This window comes from Scyliorhinus torazame, chromosome 11 (genome assembly GCF_047496885.1).
Source record: "Scyliorhinus torazame isolate Kashiwa2021f chromosome 11, sScyTor2.1, whole genome shotgun sequence".
Lineage (NCBI taxonomy): Eukaryota > Metazoa > Chordata > Chondrichthyes > Carcharhiniformes > Scyliorhinidae > Scyliorhinus > Scyliorhinus torazame.
The window spans coordinates 233,164,897-233,177,596 of NC_092717.1; the positions used below are offsets into that span (position 1 = coordinate 233,164,897).

Here is a 12,700-nt window from a genome sequence, read left to right on the forward strand (position 1 = left end):
AAGTCCAACAGGTTTGTTTCAAGCACTAGCTTTCAGAGCACTGCTCCTTCCTCATTCACCTGAGGAAGGAGCAGTGCTCCGAAAGCTAGTGTTTGAAACAAACATGTTGGACTTTAACCTGGTGTTGTAAGACTTCTTGCTGTGCTCACCCCAGTCCAACGCCGGCATCTCCACACTTATGTTCCCCAGTAATTGACTCCTCAATTAGGTGGATTGGCTATGCTAAATTGCCCTTAGTGTCCAAAAAAAAGGTAAGGTGAGGTTACGGGGATAGGGTGGAGGTGTGGGGATAGGGTGGAAGTATGGGCTTAGATAGGGTGCTCTTTCCAAGGGCTGGTGCAGACTCGATGGACCGAAAGGCCTCCTTCTCCACTGTAAATTCTATGATTCTATCTATGATTCCACCCAGGGGAAAGGCTTCCGACTATGCCCCTCATAGTTTTGTAGACTTCTATCAGGTCGCTCCTCAACCTCTGTCATTCCAGTGAGAACAAACCGAGTTTATCCAATCTCTCCTCATAGCTAAAGACCTCCACACCAGGCAACATACTGGTAAATCTCTTCTGCACCCTCTCTAAAGGCTCCACGCCCTTCTGGTAGTGTGGCGACTAGAATTGAACACAATATACCAACTGTGGCCTAACTAAGGTTTTTTACAGCTACAGCATGCCGTATACCTTCTTGACTACCTTCTCCACCTGCGTTGCCACTTTCAGTGACCTGTGGACCTGTACACTCAGATCCCTCAGCCTGTCAATATGCTTCAGGGTTCTGCCATTTACTGTATATTTCCCACCTGTATTAGACCTTCCAAAATGCATTACCTCACATTTTTCTGGATTAAACTCCATCTGCCATCTCTCCGTCCAAGTCTCCAACCGACCTATACCCTGCTCTATCCTCTGGCAGTCCTCATTGCTCTCAGCAATTCCACCAACCTTTGTGTCATCCGCAAACTTTCTAATCAGGTCAGTTACATTTTCCTCCAAATCGCAACATCAGCCCCAGCACAGTCCAGGTGTGGACTGTCTCAACAGTGTAGGTCTCACTTTCCTCAGTGCTGGTGCCGCTGCCCTATGGCCTGGAACCCACTTCTCCCACACCAGGCATTGAACCCTGTATTAGAACATAGAACATAGAACATACAGTGCAGAAGGAGGCCATTCGGCCCATCGAGTCTGCACCGACCCACTTAAGCCCTCACTTCCACCCTATCCCCCTAACCCAATAACCCCTCCTTACCTTTTTGGTCATGAAGGGCAATTTAGCATGGCCAATCCACCTAACCCTCTCCAGCTCTCTGATTTTATGTACCTTGTGCCAATTTACACGTGGTTCAACTAATAATCCAGAAATTATTACTTTTGAAATTCTGCTTCTTAATTTGGTGCCTAGCTTCTCATGCTGATTATGCAGAACCTCCTTCCTCATCCTGTCTGTGCCATTGGTACCTACATGGACCATGATCATTGGATCCTCCTGCTCCCACTGCATGTTGCTGCTAGCCTGGAGGTGATGTCCCAAACCCTTAGACTGGGCAGGCAACACATCCGTCTGGACTCTGGCTCCTTACTGCAGAGAACAATTCCCCCTCATCATACTGTCTCCTGCTACCATTACATTCTATGTGCTCCCCGTACTTGAATGGCTTCTTGCACCATGGCACCATGGTCAGTCAATTTATTCTTCCTGCACCCCCCACTCTCATCCAAACAAGCTGAAATAATCTCAAACCCAATATTACGGCACGGTAGCGCAGTGGTTAGCAATGTTGCTTCACAGCGCCAGGGACCCAGGTTCATTTCCCGGCTTGGGTCACTGTCTGTGCGGAGTCTGCATGTCCTCCCCGTGCCTGTGTGGGTTTCCTCCGGGCGTTCCGGTTTCCTCCCACAAGTTCCAAAAGACGTGCTTGTTCGGTGAATTGGACGTTCCGAATTCTCCCTCAGTGTACACAAACAGGAGCCGGAATGTGGCGACGAGGGGATTTTCACAGTAACTTCATTGCAGTGTTAATGTAAGCCTACTTGTGACACAAATAAAGATTATTATTGTTATGATCCTGGAACAGACCTCAGCAGGTGCGAGGATAGCAGACTGAAACCCCAATATATTGTTTAATTTGTAAGTCTGTGAGGAAAGGATACTTCACGCCAGGAGTGATTTCACGTACAAATAGGGATATGGTATATTAAAACAAACAATCACGAACATAGGATTAAAATAACTTTAAACTCATATAAGAAAACAGTTTACAATTCCCCATTAAACAATGCTTACCAGCACAATGAAACAATTCATCCTAACTGCTGTGGAGTTTTACTGTGGAGTTTCCTGCAAAAACGATCAATGCCCTGCAGGGACCCAGAGTAATTCACGCAGCTTTAGCTGAGGATACCGGCCCCCGCACTTCCCGTTTTGAGACCGCGCACGCGCATGACGGCGGCCTCCAGCGTCTGCGCCGAGCACCATGGCGGTCTCGGATCGGGGCGGCAGATTGAAACCATAAACCCCCCGATTAACCACGCGCCCAAGGATAATAACCCCGGCCGCCTATAAGTCCCCCTCGGTGTCCGATCCCCCCCACCAGGGCGGCCGCGGACTGAGTCTGGCATCCCGACAGGCAACAGCAGGTTAGTTGCACGCCTTCGGGAACTCGGCCACTCGGGAGCAGAGGATCGCTGGGCGGGCCTCTCTTCAATGGGCCCCCAGCCGCACGCCGTATTCCGCGATTCTCGCCGAATATTGGATTCTCCGCCCCCATGTGCCGAACGCGATTTTGGAGCGTGTCCACGGAGAATCCAGCCCAATATATCTGAAATTTCTGCATACTTCGCAAACCTGTTGGACAATTGCAGAGGCTCACACTCCTGCACTCTTGCCCTTTGGGTCTCTTCACCTGCCTCACTCGCAATCACACTCTCCCGTCCCTGAACACTGACCAAATCAGAAGACCCTGTGGTGTTGGGCGTTCTGACACACAGATGAGCCAACACAGTTGTATTTGGTACAACGCTGTTTTATTGAAACTTACTATCCACAGTTTTGTCTTGATACTCTGCACGTGGGGACTCCCTGTCTGTGATGTTAAAACAGGTCTTGTCGTTGTCCTTGTCCCCAGACCTACTGTCCACCAGGTGTCGTGTTTGTCCTTTTATACTGTCCCTGTCTTTGTCTGTGATTGGTTGTGGTATTGTGTGTTCTGATTTGTCTGTTGGTGTGTCCATCATGATGTGTGTGTTTGAATATCATGACATCCCCCCTTTTTACAAAGATATGTGCCGACGTGGTTATAAATATAATCGTGTCGTGAGTGCATCTAAGAGTGTGTGTGTGTGTGTTGTGTACAGCATGTGCATATGATGTAACTATTTACATGGGGCGATGTCGGGTGCGTCACGCTAACGAGGTTGTACCATAACAAAACATGAATGCGAAAAAAACTTTGAATAGTGGTCCGGTCAAACGATATCTGGAACGATAAACAACAACAGGTTATAATACAGTAGTGTTTAACTTTTTAAACGTATGAACAGTGTTATAAGTCCAGTCTAATGGGCGTGCGACGAATTCGGGTTGACCGCCTCAAGGGTGGGTCAAGAACCACCGGCTGATGTGCAAGCATGGCCATGGGTGGCGATGGAAGGGGCGTGATCTGCGGCAGCTCCACAAAGTCATCCTCGGAAGCCTGTTGAGGATCCGGCGTGTGTGTGCAGTGTGGCTGCGAGCGTGGAAGTCGGCGAAGGGCGCGCCGATTGCGGCGACGCACTGAACCATCCGGCATGCGTATCAGGAACGAGCGGGGAGCCACACGTCGGAGAACTTCGGCCGGTGCTGACCAGCCACCATGCGGTAGATGGATGCGTACTTTGTCTCCGGAGGACAGGGGGGGTGGTCCGTCGCCCGTGTGTCGTACAGACTCTTCTGGCGATCACGCTGCATTTGCATCTTACGAAGAACCGTATCATGGTCCGTTGTTGGTCCAGGATGGATGGCACCGTCGTCCTGAGGGAGCGACCCATCAGGAGCTGTGCTGGCAAGAGACCCGTGGCTAGCGGGGCTGATCGATAGGCCAGCAAGGCGAGGTTAAAGTCCGATCCGGCAGCAGCCGCCTTGCAGAGGAGCCGCTTGGCAATGTGAACGCCCTTCTCTGCCTTCCCATTCGACTGTGGATGTAGAGGGCTGGACGTCACATGAGTGAAACCATATGCTGCGGCAAAGGACGACCATTCACGGCTGGTGAAACAGGGTCCATTGTCCGACATGACAGTCATTGGAATGCCATGGCGAGCAAATGTTTCCTTGCAGGCCCCAATGACTGCGGACGACGTCAGATCATGTAGAGGTATGACTTCCGGGTAGTTGGAAAAGTAATCTATAATAATGATGTAATCTCTGCCGAGCGCGTGAAATAGGTCAACACCCACTTGCGCCCAGGGGGAAGTCACCATCTCGTGTGGTCGAAGCGTCTCCGGAGGTTGCGCCGGCTGAAACCTCTGACAGGTTGTGCAATTGAGCACCATGTTGGCGATGTCTTCATTAATACCTGGCCAATGTGCCGCCTCTCGGGCCCTTCGTCTGCATTTCTCGACTCCCAAGTGGCCTTCGTGTAGTTGATTAAGAATCATCTGGCGCATGCTGTGCGGAATGACAATCCTGTCTAACTTCATAAGGACCCCGTCAATGTTGGTAAGGTCATCTCGCACATTATAAAACTGCGGGTACTGCCCTTTGAGCCACCCTTCCGCCATGTGGCGCATCACTCGCTGTAGAAGCGGGTCAGTCGCTGTCTATGTGCGTATGCGGGCCAGACTTGGGTCTTCAGCCGGCAGATTTGCTGCTGTCAGAGTCACGTGTGCCTCAATTTGACGCACGAACCCCTCTGCATCTGGTGGTGTGCTCACTGCTCGGGAGAGCGTGTCCGCCACGATGAGATCCTTCCCTGGAGTGTAGATCAGTTCGAAATCATACCTCCTGAGTTTAAGTAAGATGCGCTGGAGGCGAGGGGTCATGTCATTCAGGTCCTTGTTTATTATGTTGACCAGGGGGCGGTGGTCAGTTTTGACCGTGAATCGTGGAAGACCATACACATAGTCGTGGATCTTGTCCAATCCAGTTAACAAGCCCAGGCATTCTTTTTCTATTTGTGCACAGCGCTGTTCCGTAGGGGTCATGGCTCGTGAGGCATATGCAACCGGGGCCCATGACGACGTGCTATCTTTTTGCAAGAGTACCGCTCCAATACCAGATTGGCTGGCATCCGTTGAGATTTTTGTGGGGCGAGCCGTGTCAAAGAACGCCAACACTGGTGCCGTGACCAGTTTGTGCTTGGGCTCCTCCCATTCCAGCTGGTGCGATTGTTGCCATTGGAATTCTGTTGATTTCTTCACGAGATGGCGCATAGCCGTTGTCTGAGAAGCAAGGATGGGAATGAACTTCCCAAGGAAGTTGACCATGCCCAAGAATCTTAGGACAACCTTCTTGTCAGCCGGCCGTGGCATGGCTGTGATGGCGCTAATTTTGTCTGCATCGGGACGGACCCCTGATTGTGAGATGTGGTCCCTGAGGAACTTCAGCTCAGTCTGGCCAAAGGCACACTTGGCGCGGTTGAGATGCAGGCCATTTTGTCGTATGCGGGCGAAGACGCGTCGTAGACGATGCATGTGCTCCTGCAGAGTGGTGGACCAAATGATGATATCGTCCACATGTACACGTACCCCTTCGATGCCTTCCATCATCTGCTCCATGATTCGGTGGAAAACCTCAGATGCCGAGATGATGCCAAATGGCATCCGGTTGTAGCAGAATCTGCCGAAAGGGGTGTTATACGTGCATAGCCTTCGGCTGGCCGGGTCCAATTGGATCTGCCAAAATCCTTTGGACGCATCCAGTTTGGTAAATATTTTGGCTTGGGCCATCTCGCTGGTGATTTCCTCTCGTTTCGGGATGGGATAGTGTTCCCGCATAATGTTGTTATTTAGATCTTTAGGATCTATGCATATGCGGAGCTCGCCAGAGGGCTTTTTTACACAGACCATGGAGCTGACCCATGGCGTGGGCTCCGTGACCCTGGATAGGACCCCTTGGTCCTGAAGAGCCTGAAGCTGCAACTTGAGGCGGTCTTTGAGTGGCGCAGGAACCCTGCGAGGTGCGTGAACGACTGGGATGGCCTCCGGTTTGAGGCGAATCTTATAAGTGTATGGCAATGTCCCCATGCCTTCAAATACCTCCTGGTTGTGAGCAAGGAGGGAATGGAGATTTGCGTGGAACTCAGCATCCGGGAAGTCGGATATCTCATCTGGAGAGAGAGACATAATGCGCTGTACCAGGTGAAGGACCTTACACGCCTGTGCGCCCAGTAACAAATCTTTTGATGAGCCAACAACTTCGAAGGGGAGTGTGGCCGTGTGCATTTTGTGAGTTACCTGTAGCTGGCAAGAACCCATGGACGGGATGACGTTCCCGTTATAATCAACCATCTTGAGCCGGGATGGCGTGATGGGTGGTTTGACCTTCATGGCCTGGAATTCAGAATATGCAATCAGGTTGGCGGATGCGCCGGTGTCCAGACGGAAGGTGACGTGCGATCGGTTGACCGTCAGGGTGGCACTCCACTCATCGGCCGGATTGATGGCATTGACCCTGTTTACATCGATGACGGAAACCCGGAAGGCATCCTGGTCATCTGCATCATTTAGCTGGAAGTCTTGATGCGTGGGCTGGACGGTCCTGACGTGTCTGCGAGATTGTCGGGGATGTGTCGGATCCATGGGTTGAGCCGCACGACAGTGGGCAGCATAGTGGCCCATCTTGCCACATCGGAGGCACTGTCGGTTTTTAGCAGGACATTGCCCTTTTAAGTGTACAGCTCCACAGTTGCCGCACGTCATGACGTCACGGCGTTCGTTGCGCCACTGCGCATGCACAGTGCGATCTTGCATTGGGCGCGCCTGCGCGGTGCGTCCCTCGATGTTGCCGTTGGTTTTGGCGCGCACAAGCGCGGGAGACCGCGAAAAGCGCGGGAAGCGGCCGCTCTCGTCGGGGCCACGGGTCGGGAGATAATCGATGGCCTGGATGCGTTCGGCGTCGTGGGCGGCCTGGCTTGCCGATTCGACGGCTGGGGACCCCCTCCGTGCCAATTCGGACGCCTGAAATCAGGCAAAACGGCTGGTTGCATTCTCGTGGAGGACACAGGCTTCCACTGCAGACGCTAAGGTGAGGCTTTTGATTTTAAGAAGCTGCTGGCGTAGGCCTCTGGAGGCAACGGCAAAAACAATCTGGTCCCTGATCATGGACTCTGAGGTGTTGCCGTAACCGCAGGACTGCGCTAGAATTCGGAGGTGCGTCAAAAAGGGTTGAAAAAGCTCCTCCTTACCTTGCAGGCGTTGCTGAAATAGATATCTTTCAAAACTTTAATTCACTTCAACATTAAAGTGCTGGTCTAGCTTGAGGGTGACTGTGTCATACTTGGATTGGTTTTCCCCTTCTTCGAACACCAGTGAGTTGAAGACATCGATGGCGTGCTGCCCTGCGTAGGAGAGGAGCATTGCAATCTTTGTTTCATCCGAGGCACTCTGTTTCTCGTTGGCTCGGATGTACAGGTCGAATCGCTGCTTGAAGAGCTTCCAATTGGTACCAAGGTTCCCCGCGACTTGCAACGGCTGCGGTTTATTGGTGAGGTCCATGTCCAGAATGGCAGGTTAGTCGGCAGGTATCGATCCACTCCTGTACCATGTGGTGTTGGGCGTTCTGACACACAGATGAGCCAACACAGTTGTATTTGGTACAACGCTGTTTTATTCAAACTTACTATCTACAATTTTGTCTTGATACTCTGCACGTGGGGACTCCCTGTCTGTGATGTTAAAACAGGTCTTGTCGTTGTCCTTGTCCCCAGATCTACTGTTCACCAGGTGTCGTGTTTGTCCTTTTATACTGTCCCTGTCTTTGTCTGTGATTGGTTGTGGTGTTGTGTGTTCTGATTTGTCTGGTTGGTGTGTCTATCATGATGTGTGTGTTTGAATATCATGACAGACCCTATCCTAATGGGTGTGACCACCTCCTGAACTATCTCCCTCCCTGGTGCGTCTCAGTGTCCGCAGTTTAGCCTCCAGCTCAATTACTGTTCTCAAGCTGCAAACACTGCAGACATGCTTGCCCTGGACCACAAGGTCACCCAGGAGCTCTCACATGCTTTGACATATCACTTGCTCTGCTATCTTAATAGGTTTTAAACAATAGCTTAATTAAATGTTTTATTTATCTATGGTGCTTTTCATATATTTTATTAACTTCACCACCAAGTCGTGTACTATTTGAAGTATTAGGTATGGAGTGGAACTTATCCACTTACCAGATTCTCACCAAGCAGCTAGCTCCTTTCTCTGCAAGAACCAGACCTAAAGGGTGAGACAGATAGAAATAGTGATGGAAACCAAATACCTGCTGCCCCCACCCCCCACCCCCCTTCACTGGACTCCCCAACTCATCAAATTCCAGAATTGCACTCAGCTTTTCTACTCTTACTCCATTTGCTTTACTGCCCAATCTAAATTGTAATAATAATAATCACTTATTGTCACAAGTAGGCTTCAATGAACCATGATCGTTGGATCCTCCTGGATTCTTCCGTGAAAAGCCCCTCGTGACGACAGTAACCAGATTAAACCCATTAACTAATTAACTACTCAGCCCCCACAGCGGAGAGTGAATTTACCGTGACTAAGCTGCGAGAGTGAAAGAACTTCACCTTTCCTGCACAATAATTTCCAGTTACTATTAACTAACTACTGGATAGATTTGAACTTTTTTAATATTTAATAAATTTAGAGTACCCAATTCACTTTTTCCAATTAAGGGGCAATTTAGCGTGGCCAATCCACCTACTCTACACATCTTTGGGTTGTGGGGGCGAAACCCACGCAAACATGGGGAGAATGTGCAAACTCCACACGGCCAGTGTCCGAGAGCCGGGATCGAACCTGGGACCTCGGCGCCGTGAGGCAGCAGTGCTAACCACTGTGCCAGCGTGCTGCCCCTCGATTAGAATTTTAGAGCAAAAGTTAAGAACAAGATGAGATACCCTCAATTACGACTCAGGAGAGGAGTTTGATAATACAAAGGCTTTAATTACCAGAGAACCAGACAGCTGCCGAGAAGTGTGCTCACTGCACGCTGCCTACTGAACGTAACCTTATATACAGCTTCCTGGGGGCGGAGTCCCCCAGGGTTCCAAACCCGGTCTTAAAGGGGCCTACGCATTAAAGGTACATGTGTATACAGATATCATTCATCACACAAGATTAGCATTTTTTTTGGTTTAAATTTAAAATGCCCAATTCTTTTTTTGTTCTAATTAAGGGGCAATTTAGCCTGGCCAATCCACTGCTCTGCACATCTTTGTGGAGGTGTGACCCGCACAGACACGGGGAGAATGTGCAAACTGCACACGGACAGCGTCCCGCGGAAGATTAGCGTTTTAAACTCCAAGCTTGCACTCAGCCTTCCGACTGCACAGAGTTTTCATTCATTGGATGGAAGACCCATAGAATCCCTACAATGCAGAAGGAGGCTATGCAACCCATCGAGTCTGCACCGACCCTCAGAAAGAGCACCTTACCTAGGCCGACACAACCCCCCTATCCCTGTATCCCCATCACCTCACCTGATGGTCACATCTTTGGACACCAGGAGGCAATTTAGCGTGGCCAAACCACCTAACCTACACATCTTTGGACTTGTGGGAGGAAACCGGAGCACCCGGAGGAAACCCACACACACACGGGGGCGAAGAGCAAACTCCACGCAGACAGTCACCCAAGGCCGGAATCGAACCCACGTCACTGCCGCTGTGAGGCAGCAGTGCTAACCACCCTGTCGCCATTGCAGGGATCAATGTAAACAGACCATTAAACTTTGAATTTGCTTACAAGCGGTTGCAAAAGACAGACAGGTAGATTGAAAGCCACTGTAGGGGATTGTTCCCTGTGATGTTGAAGTGGCTCAAGATAATTCCTGCAGAGATTTTCCGCAGGCATTGATTTGTTTTTTGCCAAAAAGTTGCTGCAGAGTCCCGGGGGAGGGGAGTTCAATTTAAAATCCTTCAGTGTGAGGTATCTACTCCAGGAACATTTTTCCGCGGCAGGATCAGAATGAAGCATCAATGTATTCCAAGCAGGAATCCAACTTGCACGTGACACTTTCACAGCAGGCCATGTCCTGGATCTATCTGAGGAGCCATCTTCCTCTGCTACAATTGACTTGCCTGTCAGAAATGCTGTGAATCCTGCTCATTGATTATTACAAAGTGGCCAGGAAGGGTTGGTTGCTGTGTCACGTTCCATGGGAAATTCATGTAAGATTTACTGAATTTTGAATACGTGATCAATGCGTGATCAGCCAGCCATTGGTTTAGCACAAGCGTCTGAACCAATAATGGTCAAATCATCCTCAGCAGTAACTCGCCCTCCCGGCTACTTCTCCACAGACAGTCTCTGTTGAAACGTGGGGCTGAGTTTTTCCACAGGCTCGGAGCTGGCAGGAGATAAAGGGAGGAGGGCCCAATTTTTCCCCGCCACCAGAACATGCTACCAGCGGCAGGAACCTGCATTGCACAGCCACCTACCGGATGGCAAATTGAGCCATTTAAGGACCCATTTAAGGGCCACTTCCAGCCCACATGGTTGTTGTGTTACATGTCACGGAGATCTGCAGAGATGACACCCTCCAGGTTATCAGTCTGAACAGGAGGTTTATTCAATGCATTAAAATGACTGCTCCCATCCTTTCAGCTGCTTGCCAACTGTTTTCTCAGTAACCACACCCACTCCACTCCTCAAACTGGAATCACAGTCAGATTACCGCTACCATCCTCACACTGGAATCACAGTCAGATTACCGCTCCACTCCTCACACTGGAATCACAGTCAGATTACCACTCCCGCCCTCACACTGGATTCACAGTCAGATTACTGCTCCACTCCTTACACTGGAATCACAGTCAGATTACTGCTCCACTCCTTACATTGGAATCACAGTCAGATTACTGCTCCGGTCCTCACACTGGAATCACAGTCAGATTACTGCTCCGGTCCTCACACTGGAATCACAGTCAGATTACTGCTCCACTCCTTACACTGGAATCACAGTCAGATTACCACTCCGGTCCTCACACTGGGATCACAGTCAGATTACTGCTCCGGTCCTCACACTGGAATCACAGTCAGATTACTGCTCCACTCCTCACACTGGAATCACAGTCAGATTAACACTCCTCACGCTGGAACCACAGTCAGATTTCTGCTCCAGTCCTCACACTGGAATCACAGACAGATTACCACTCCACTCCTCACACTGGAATCACAGTCAGATTACCACTCCCGCCCTCACACTGGATTCACAGTCAGATTACTGCTCCACTCCTTACACTGGAGTCACAGTCAGATTACCGCTCCACTCCTCACACTGGACTCACATTCAGATTACTGCTCCACTCCTTACATTGGAATCACAGTCAGATTACCACTCCGGTCCTCACACTGGAATCACAGTCAGATTACTGCTCCACTCCTCACACTGGAATCACAGTCAGATTAACACTCCTCACGCTGGAATCACAGTCAGATTTCTGCTCCAGTCCTCACACTGGAATCACAGACAGATTACCACTCCACTCCTCACACTGGAATCACAGTCAGATTACCGCTCCACTCCTCACACTGGAATCACAGTCAGATTACCACGCCCGCCCTCACACTGGATTCACAGTCAGATTACTGCTCCACTCCTTACACTGGAATCACAGTCAGATTACTGCTCCACTCCTTACATTGGAATCACAGTCAGATTACCACTCCGGTCCTCACACTGGAATCACAGTCAGATTACTGCTCCGGTCCTCACACTGGAATCACAGTCAGATTACTGCTCCACTCCTCACACTGGAATCACAGTCAGATTAACACTCCTCACGCTGGAACCACAGTCAGATTTCTGCTCCAGTCCTCACACTGGAATCACAGACAGATTACCACTCCACTCCTCACACTGGAATCACAGTCAGATTACCACTCCACTCCTCACACTGGAATCACAATCAGATTACCACTCCTCACACTGGAATCACAGTCAGATTACCGCCCCTCACACTGGAATCACAGTCAGATTATCGCTCCACTACTCACACTGGATTCACAGTCAGATTAGCATGTGTAGACACCTTTAGGTTAGCAATGAGTGCGTGCAGGTGAAATTAGCATTCTGCAGGACCTCCGAGTTGGTGATCTTGTCCTGCCATGCGATGGCAAGGAGACGTCTGAAACAGTAAGGTGAAAACCATTCTGCGTTTTGTCCAGCCTCAGCACTGTCAAAAGATGCGCTGAGGATGCAAGTTTGGGAGGCTCACAGTTTGGTGTTCTCAGTTTGAATATAGCAGCTGCAACCTTTGTGATGTGTGTGTTGCTTTCAGCAACAAGTAACAGATTGTTGGTGATTGTGGAGTCTTGGTATGTGAAGCTGTCAACAACCTGCAGTGTCACATTTTCAATGCTGATGGATGACAGTATGGCAACAACCTGGCCCATGTCGGTTGTACTCCTTGATGCTAATGGTGAAGACAAACTTTTGACAGGTGTGAAAGAGTTTGTCCATTTGTCACTGCAGGTGATCCTCAATATGGAATACCAGTGCAGTCAGTTCAAATCTG

At 50.0% G+C, this 12,700-nt stretch overlaps 1 protein-coding gene across 1 annotated transcript in view; it reads left to right on the forward strand.

The window, feature by feature from the left end:
* Window positions 1-12,700, forward strand: part of LOC140385854 (cadherin-7-like) — a 451,440-nt gene that overhangs the window by 136,356 nt on the left and 302,384 nt on the right. The window lies entirely within an intron of this gene.